Consider the following 10,501-nt stretch of genomic DNA (forward strand, 5'->3'; position numbering starts at 1 on the left):
TTTTTGCGGAACGTGGGCCTTTCACTGTTGTGGCCTCTCCCATTGCAGAGCACAGGCTCTGGACATGCAGGCTCAGCGGCCATGGCTCATGAGCCTAGCTGCTCCGTGGCATGTGGGATCTTCCCAGACCGGGGCACGAACCCGTGTCCCCTGCATCGGCAGGCGGACTCTCAACCACTGAGCCACCAGGGAAGCCCTATTGTATATTTTTGATTTATGGTTACCATGGAGTTCAAGAATGTTGACCCATAACTATATCTATTTGCTTTAAATTGATAGTCATTCAATTTCAAACACATTCTAAAAGATCTACATATTTATACTCCCCTCCCTCACATTTTGTGATTCTGATATTCTATTTTACATCTTAATGCATATCCTTTTATTTCTTATTGTAGTTATAAATACTTTTACAACTTTGACTGTTTTTAATCCACATATTGGCTTATTTAAATGATTTTCAATCCTTACAATATATGATATTTGCCTTTTGTATTGGGATTTTCCCTTTCCTTTAGATTCTTGCTTCTTTTCTATTTAGAGAAGACCCTTCAGTATTCCTTTTAGGGTAGGTTTAGTATGGCTGAATTCTTTTAGCTTTTGCTTGTCTGAGAAGTTCTTTCTCTCTCCTTCTATTCTAAATAATAATCTTCTTGGGTAGTGTATCCTGGATTGTAGGTTTTTCCCTTTCAGGACTTTGAATACATCATGCCACTCCCTTCTGGCCTGTAAAGTTTCTGTAGAGAAGTCAGCTGGTAGCCTTATGGGGATTCCCTTGTATATGACTTTTTCTCTTGTTGCTTTTAGAATTCTCTTTTTATATTTAAGTTTTGCCATTTATTTTATTTTATTTTTTTTAATATTTTTAAGATGTTGGGGGTAGGAGTTTTTATTAATTAATTTTTTCTGTGTTGGGTCTTCGTTTCTGTGCGAGGGCTTTCTCTAGTTGTGGCAAGTGGGGGCCACTCTTCATCGCGATGCGTGGGCCTCTCACTATCGCGGCCTCTCTTGTTGCGGAACACAGGCTCCAGATGCGCAGGCTCAGTAGTTGTGGTTCACGGGCCTAGTTGCCCTGCGGCATGTGGGATCTTCCCGGACCAGGGCTCGAACGCGTGTCCCCTGCATTAGCAGGCAGATTCTCAACCACTGCGCCACCAGGGAAGCCCAACTTTTGCCATTTAAATTACAGTATGACTTGGTGTGAGTCTGTTTGGGTTCATCTTGTTTGGGACCCTCTGTGCTTCCTATCCCTGGATATCTATTTCCTTCTTTAGGTTTGGGAAGCTTTCAGTCATAATTTCTTCAATCCCCTTCTTTCTCTTCTCCTGGAACACGTATTATGTATAGGTTGCATGCTTTATGTTATCCCATAGATCTTGTGTGTTACTTTTTTTTTTCATTTGTTTTTCTGATGTTCTAATTGGGTGATTTCTATTATTGTATTTTCCAGAACACTTAAGCATTTTGGGGGGTCATTTAGTTGACTGTTCATTGCTTCTAGATTGCTTTTTATCTCAGCAATTGAATTTTCTCTTCTTGATTGGGTTATCTTTATACTTTCTAGTTCCATGTTACAGTGATCTGCATTTCTGTTGATAATTTTTCTTAGTTAGCATTTTTATTATGACCTTTTTGAACTCAGGGTCTGTTCATTATTTTTTCTTTCAGGGAATTTCTCTTGCTCCTTTAGTTGGGAGTAATTCTTCTGCCTTTTTATTTTCCTTAACTTTACTGTGGTCTTGAAGGATGTTTTTACATGGGAGCATCCTTGTGTACACTGTGTGTGTTCAATGTCTTTGGTGTGAGGGCTAGTTTTGATATAGACTCCAGCCATGTCTTTCCTCAGGGTGTGCTGGACTTTATCCCCTTGATAGATGGTGTGGTTGGTGTGGGAGGAGATAAAGCCTGTGCAGGGTGTGATGTAAGACTTGATCTCTGCTCTGCAGCTGTCACTGCTCTGTCAGGAGTGGAGTCTGCTCCTCAGTTATTGGAGTGGAAGCCCTGAGGGTCATGTTCAATCAGGCTTCATTGCCCTTGAGTGCATGTCCTGCCCCAAAGGAGGTGATTGCTGAAGTGATACCCGTGAGGTCCCAGAGGACATAGGCACTGCCTGTGTAGGTGTCTGCAACTCTGCTCAGAAGCAGACCAAAGACACATCCCTTCCCCTCTTGTGTTCATCCCAGATCTAGTGCAAGGCTGTGGTGTGGAGTACGCTGTGGCTGAGGTTAGGGCATTCTGAATGCAGGAATTGAGGTGGCTGCAATGCTGCCTAAGACCTGGGCTGCTTCTGTGGTAGTATTCTCCCAGGACCTGTCTGCCCCAGATCCAGCACTAAGCTTTGGAGTGGGCAGGACCAGGGTGGTCTCACTATGACATGAACCATTGCATGCTCCTGCACTGCATGGCTGATGCTGCCCTGCCTGAACCACACCCAAGTCCCCCAGGCTATCTCTGCACAGCTAGATTCTGAGTCCTATCTCAGGGCTTGTCTGCTAGTGTTCCAGCTCTAAGCTGCAGTGTGCTCCCGTGCCATTGCCTCTTGTGTGTGCTGACAGTGGCCCCCACTGCCCCACTCAGATCACATCCCAGATACCCATCTGTGTCTGTGTACCTAGACTGTCTTTTCTCAGGGCCATACCAAGCTTTGGTGTGGAGTGCACAGAGCCAGGATGTTTGCCCTGTTTGGATTGGGGAGTGTGGCGGTGAGGTGAGAGCCCACAGTGCAAGGCTGTCTCCACCATGATGGTTGGCAAACCAGCACACATGCACTCCTCGTGAGTAGAGTCTAGGTTTCTCCAGCCCTTCTGTCTGTCCCAGTGGTTCTCCCATCAGCCAAGGTGGCTTGTCTCCTCCATGTAGGCCCCCAGGACTGGGATGCCCAGATTGTGGCTTGACCTGCTTGCTCCCTAGGGTGAGGGTTCTCCAGAGCAGACCTTCTCTTCCTTTCAGATCCTTCCCAGGGGTGCAGGTCCTAACCCAATGACTTTTTTCTGTCCTACTCTCTTACATGGAGATCTTGCAGCTTTGGTTATACAGGAGTTCTGCCTGTTTCCAGTTAGTTTTCTGTAAGAATTGTCCCATATATAGATATATTCTTGATGTTTGTGGGGGGAGATGAACTCCATGTCCTGCTAGTTCACCATCTTGATCCTGCTCTCTCTGGGTTATTTGTTTTTTGGATATTGAGTTGTATGAGCTGTTTGTATATTTTGGATATTAACCTCCTGTTGGTTGCATGATTTGCAAATATTTTCTCCCATTCTTTAGGTTGTCTGTTTTTTAGATGGTTTCCTTTGCTGTGTGAAAGCTTTTAAATTTAATTAGGCCACATTTATTTATTTTTGCTTTTGTTTCTCTTGACTTCAGAGACCGGGCCAAGAAAATACTGCTACAGTTTATGTCAGAGTGTTGTGCATATGTGCTCTTCTAGGATTTGTATGCTTTCCATTCTTACATTTAGGTCTTTCAACCATTTTGAGTTTATTTTTGTACATGGCATGAGGGAATGTTCTAATCACGTGGCTGTCCAGTATTCCTAGCACCACTTGTTGAAGAAACTGTCTTTTCTGCATTGTTTTCTGCATTATTCTGGCCTCTTTTGTCATATGTTAATTGACTTTATGTGTGGGGGTTTATTTCTGAGCTGTCTATTCTGGTCCATTGATCTATATATCTGTTTTTATGCCAGTACCATGCTGTTTTGATGACTGTAGCTTTGTTGTCTGATGTCTGGGAAGGTTATAACTCCAGATTTCTTCTTTTCTCTCAAGATTGCTTTAGAAATTTAAGGTCTTTTGTGGTTCTATATGAACTTAAAGATTATTTGTTGTGGTTCTGTGAAAAATGTCAAGGGTATTTTGATAGGAATTGCACTAAATCTATAGATTGCTTTCAGTAGTATGGCCATTTTTAACAATATTAATTCTTCCAATCCAAGAGCATAGGATATCTTGCCATTTCTTTGTATCATCTTCAGTTTCCTTCCTCAGTGTTTTACAGTTTTCAGAGTATAGGTATTTCACTTCCATGGTTAAGTTTACTCCTAGGTATTTTATTCTTTTTGATGTGTTTTAAACAGGATTTTTTTTTTTTACTTTCTCTTTCTGATAATTTATTATTAGTGTATAAAAACACAGCAGATTTCTGTATATTAATCTTGTATCCTGCACCCTTGCTGAATTCATTTATTAGTTCTAATAGATTTTTGTTCGAGACTTTAGAGTTCTCCATATAAAGTATTATGTCAACTACAAATACTGACAGTTCTACCTCTTCCTTTCCAATTTGGATAACTTTTATTTCTATTGCTGTGACTAAAACTTCTACTATGTTTAATGAAGTGGTGAGAGTAGAAATCCTTGTCTTGTTTCTAAATATAGCAGGAATACTTTAAGCTTTTTCACTTTTAAGTATGATGTTGGCTGTGGGTTTGTCAAAAACGGCCTTTATATGTTGAGATTTGTTCCCTCTATACCCACCTTGGTGAGAGTTTTTATCATGAATAGATGTTGAATTTTGTCAGATGCTTTTTCTGCATCTATTGAGATGATCAGGTGGTTTTTGTCTTTCCTTTTGTTAATGTGGTGTATCACATTGATTTGCCTTATGGGGATTCCCTTGGATATGACTTTTTCTCTTGCTGCTTTTAGAATTCTCTTTCTATCTTTAACTTTTGCCATTTTAATTATGTCTTGGTATAGGTCTATTTGGGTTCATCTTGATTGGGACCTCTGTGCTTCCTGTACCTAGATATTTATTTCCTTCTTTAGGTTGGGGAAGTTTTCAGCCATAATTTCTTTTTTTTTTTTTTTTTTTCCTTGCGTTATGCAGGCCTCTCACTGTTGGGGCCTCTCCCATTTGCGGAGCACAGGCTCCGGACGCGCAGGCTCAGCGGCCATGGCTCACGGGCCCAGCCGCTCCGCGGCATGTGGGATCCTCCCGAAACGGGGCACGAACCCGCGTCTCCTGCATCGGCAGGCGGACTCAAGCACTGCGCCACCAGGGAAGCCCCAGCCATAATTTCTTCAATCAGTTTTTCAAAACGCTTCTTTCTCTCTTTTCCTTCTGGAACCCCTATAATGCAAATGTTGGCACATTTGATGTTATACCAGAGATCTCATATGTTGTACTCATATTGTTTAATTTGTTTGTCTGCTGTTCTGATTGGATGATTTCCATTATTATTCTGTCTTCCAGATCACTTATGCATTCTTCTGTGTCATTTAGTATGCTCTTCATTGTTCCTAGTATGCTTTTTATCTCACATATTGAATTATCTATCTTTGTTTGCTGCTTCTTTATAATTTCTAGTTCCTCATGAAAATAATCTGTGTTTAGATCAATCTTCTTCCCTAATTCAGTTAGCCATGTTATTACCAATATTTTGAATTATCTGTCTGGTAAATTGCCTATTTCTGTTTCATTATTTTTTCAGAGGTTTTCTCTTGCTCTTTCAGTTAAGCTTAGTTCCTTTCCCTTTTCATTTTATTTAACTTTCTCTGTCTCTACGAATTTAGGTGAAATAGTTACCTACTTTGGTCTTGAAGGGGTGTTCTTATGTGGGAATGTACCTATGTAAACTGCATGTGCTCAGTGCCTTGGTGATAGGCTTGAATTTGATGTGGATGCCAGTCATGTCTTTCCTCAGGGAGTGCTGGCAGCTATCACCTTGGTAGGGGGAGTGGCTGGTGATAGAAGAGCTAGAGTCTGAGAGGGGTGTGAGGCGGGACTTCCTTTCTGCTCAGTGGCCATCACTGCCCTGTCAGGGGTGTGGGTCAAGTTGCTACAATAGAAGACCTGAGAGTTGGGCTCAAGCTAGCTCTGTTCGCTTTAATTGTGTGTTTTTCCTTCTCCCCACACTGGGACCTTTGCCCCAAAGGAGGGGAGTGCTGAAGCAAGGAGATCTTGTGTGCTTTACAGAGGTCCAATGCTCTGCCTGTGTAGACATCCGGGGCTCTGCTCATACAAAGCCCACGGTGGCATTTTTCCCCTGCTGTGGCCACCCTGGATCTAGTGCTAGACTATGGCAGGGAGTGGGCAGGGCCAGAGCGTTCACTTGGCTTGGGCTAGGGACCTTTCTCTGCCATGCCGGGTGGCAAACCAGCACATGCACACTCCTCAGGAGTGGAGTCTAGACTTCTCCAGTCTATCTGTCCCAGTGCTTTTCCAATTAGCCAAATGGGTTTGTCTCCTATACATAGGACCCCAGGACTGGGATACCCAGTCTGTGGCTCGACCCACTCACTACCCAGGGTGACTGTCTGCCTGTGCAATCTCTCTTTTCCTCTTGGTCCCCTCCAAGGGGCACAGATCCTGACCCAATGCTTCTCTTCCCATCCTACCCAAATACATGTGTATCTTTCTTGCAGCATTGTTTTTTTTTTAATTTTATTTATTTACTTATTCATTTTTGTCCATGCCATGCAGTGTGTGGAATCTTAGTTCCCCGACCGGGGATCGAATCCATGCCCCCTGCCTTGGAAGCAGAGTCTTAACAACTGAACCACCAGGGAAGTCCCCTCAGCATTGGTTTTATAGGAGTCTTTCTGCCAGTTTCCAGTTAGTTTTCCATGGGAATTTTTCTACCTGCAGATATATTTTTGAGGTGTCTGTGGGGGGAAATAAGCTCCACATCATCCACCATCTTGATCTCCCTTCTTGCTAATTTCTTTTTATTTGACTACATAAAGGTAACATAGAACCTCTCTTTTGTGACAGTAGTTAGAGGAATCAGTTGTTTGAACACACTTCTTGTTCTTCCCAATACAACTAAGCCATCATCATAGAATATCCTGCAGTTTTCTACATCAGGAGACCAGATATTCAATTCATAACATTTAAAGTGTACAATATTAGTAAAAGAATCCCAAATCAAAAACAGTAGGAAAATTTGAATCTCTCTGAGAGTCCAGGAAGTAGGGTGCACTCCAGACAAGGTATAATCAAAGTTCAGCTCCCTTTCTCCGCAGTTCTCTTGGCCCTTCCCTTAATTGTATGCATGCTTTCTCCTCTGGATGACTTCTCAATAACAGCCAATATGGCTTTTTGCAACAGACGACTCTTGCTTATATATCCAACAAGAGAAAAAAAAGCCTCTCCCCTACCCACAAAATAAACTGTCTTCCCCAAGAATTTAGATGAGCCTTGTTGGGTCATGTTGCCGCAGTTGGGCCATAGGAATGCTGTGTGCTGATTGGCTGAAGATTGGCTTCCTGAATCAATTACTAGCAAGTAGGATGAGATTACCAAGATGGACTTTGTGAGTCTAGGCCTTGAAATAATCAAGATTCACCTATGGAGTTGGAAACACTTCTGATTCTCTTGGACAGTGTAGACGAGCATTGTCTTTCTACAGCAAAGGAGAACTGTCTTAGGAAAAAGAGAAAACGGAACCTTGGGTAGCCAATCAATATGTTCAATATTGAGTGGTAGGGCTAGACTGAGCCTGGGGAATGGTGATGGTTATAAAAAAAAAAAAAAAAAAAAAGAAAGAAAGAAAGGAAAAAGCCCCAGAGACTTTTATCTGGACTGTCAGAAACCCATTCGTACCTAACCCAGATTTTTGCAAAGGGAAAACAGATTTTGTATAATGCTGTATTAAGCCCATCCAGCTTGGCCCATACCCAACAATGGCCCATAGAATCAAAGGCCAATTTTAGAGGCCTTTGTGCTTCTATAAAACACAAATGTGCTGCATTCCTGATTAGCATATGAATCTGTTGTTGCCGTGGTGAGTATGATGTTGTATATTGTATGCTATCACTTTAGAACAGGATCTAGAAAAGTAAAGGTCCTGGGATGGGAAATGAAAACCTGCTTGGTAATAAGACCATATGGAATTATAACTTGGGCATCAAAACTCTAGAAACATTTATGGAAAATGAGAGGATATTGCTTTTTAAAGAGACATTCTTAAATTTCAGTTAAATGAGACTTCACTTATGATTTATTCTTACTTCCAGATGGCTTTGAAGTAACCTTTAACATTTAAACTCATCAAATAGGGCTGTTAGAAAACAACTAGGAAAGAGAAGGTAGGATGGATGAAGGAAATGGAAGACAGTGAGAGAAATGTTGGGTGATGTTTGGTTATATACTCATGTTAGTATTGAAATTTCCTATTAGCCTGCTGTGTTTATTCTACCACTTGCCTAAAGAAGCAGGTCAGGACGCTGGGTTTTGGAGATACTTCAGCCTCTCTAAATTAAGTGAAAAGGAGGTGGTGGGACAAACTTCTAGGCAGGGTGTATCAGTAGCTAAGGATCTGAGCACAGAGGGTCCCTTTTCCTCTGGGTGTTACCAATCCAAAGACTTTGCACTGTGTCTCTGATTCAGTCATACTTACTCTCTATTCTAGCCTGTGAGTAATTATCTCTGTGTTCTATGTCTGACCCAGGGAGAGAAAGGTTATATGCAGGAGTCAAAACGTCTGGCTATTGTCAATTATCCTAGAATCTCCATGCAATGCGTGTATCAAACTCTTCCTTGTTTGAAACATCCTTGCAGCCACGCCTCCTTTTTAAACAATACCCTCCATCATGTACTTTGAATTATGGATCCATTCTTCAACAAGATACTGTTTGTCTCCCTTCTTTCAAGAATCCATCATAATTGCTGGTCCACAGAGTACAGTACTTTTTATGTTTTACTGGAATTACGAGTTTAAGTATCTTTTCAATCATTTTTAGGGTTCAAGGCAAGGAGAAAGCTGCAGCAGGTACTCATTCTGCCATTTTGAATTGAAAGTATTATGCCTACAGTGACATGAAAAACAAATACAGAATTAAATGGTTGTAGAAATAGTTTTCCAAACATACTGTTCCTGTATAAGAATCAGACACATGTCCTTTTTCTCCATTTCCAAAACCACAGTGTGTGATTGGTCATAGCAAGGTCTGTGGTAGGCTGATGATATGTAAAGAACAGAGCTTGAAAGTACGCATGTGCAGCTAGAATCTGTGTGGTAGATAAGAGTCCCTTCAGTGTTGTGGTTCCTTCCCCTAGCCTAATGGTATAAACTGCCACAGCTCACGGTTCTAGGCTCCTATGTCTTAAAGGATCGCCATTGTTTCTTGTGGACTGTCAAGATCATTGAACTTTGGAACTAGGAAGGCTACTAAGAGCCTTACACTAACTCAGCAAGATAGATGTTATCTCCACTCAGCATATCAGGACACTGAGGCTCAATGAGAATAAGTCTCAAATGCACAGAGCTAATTATAGTCACATGCTGAACTTGCCGCCCCAAAGTCAGCCTCACTAAGCCAAAAGCCTTTATTCAATGCTGCATGTAGTAAAGCATACTTTATACTGCTCCAGCTCAATATGCTGACACAAACTTCTATTGTTTATTCCCACCAAAAATGTCTTAATCATACGAAGTTGTACTTTGGTAATCCAAAGATGGTCAAATATTGGCAGTCTCATATGGTTCAATCTGATATATTGTCCTTTAATTGTGTAATGAGATGGAGAAATTTTTCTTTTAGAAGTCAATGTATGAATTCCTCATAGAAGTGTTTTGAGCTTGTTGGGAATTTGATAATACAGCTTGAAGCAGGCAGAGCCTTTCCAAGAATGGGTGACGAGATTTCTAATGGAGAATCTGTTTGCACTTGAGGTGAAGCAGAATGAGGCAACGGGATGCTTACATAGAGTGAAAACTCTGGAAATGAGTGGAAGGCACTAGGAGACTTAGCCCTTCCTCAAGATGATGAAAATAGATGTCTGAAGCAACCTTATCTAGATCTCAAGGATAAAGGAAGCTTCTGCCGATATCCAAGATACTACGGTTCCATATTATTTCTTGAACAGTCAGCATCCTGAGTGAGGAACCAAAGTGTGTTTACTCATATGGTAGTGGTAGGCGTTCATTAAAAGTTAACTGAACCGTCGAACTATCATCCCAATTAGACTGTCCGCATTTTGCTGGATGTCACATATGATCTAAATTTTCTGTGGTGCCTTGAGCATGTGCTAGAAACTAACAAAGCATTAATTTAAAAAGCTTAGATTCTGATAGACTGACAATCAGCTTCAAGGCTGGTAAAGATCATCTACCAAGATATGTAAATTAACCTTTGTTCCAGGGAAAATGAAATAATAAGCTAATAAACTGGTCATGTAACAGAAGGGTGCCACTCACTCTTATTGATAAACATATTGGGCAGTAGCAAGATTCAGGCCCTGGGCTGTCCATCTACTATGTCATTTAAAGTACAGACTAATGCTAAGTGTAGGAAGCCTTGTTCCACAGTTGTGTGAGTGATTTCCAAGTTCTCTACCTGAGCGTGTGTGTGTGTGTGTATGTTCGCTAATTTACGTCTTGGTCATATGTGTATATTATCTTTCCCCAATAATGTGTAAGCTCCTTAAATACAGATGCCGAGTTTTCCGTTTCTTTAATACTTTCTCTCTGGTGTATTTTCTTGTGATTACTAATATTTTAATAATAAGTGAAGTTTAATCTTATTCTATATGGATTGGAAGAACAAGGGAAAGA

The sequence above is a fragment of the Lipotes vexillifer genome, unplaced genomic scaffold (assembly GCF_000442215.2).
Source record: "Lipotes vexillifer unplaced genomic scaffold, Lipotes_vexillifer_v1.1 scaffold77, whole genome shotgun sequence".
NCBI classification, from domain to species: Eukaryota; Metazoa; Chordata; class Mammalia; order Artiodactyla; family Lipotidae; genus Lipotes; species Lipotes vexillifer.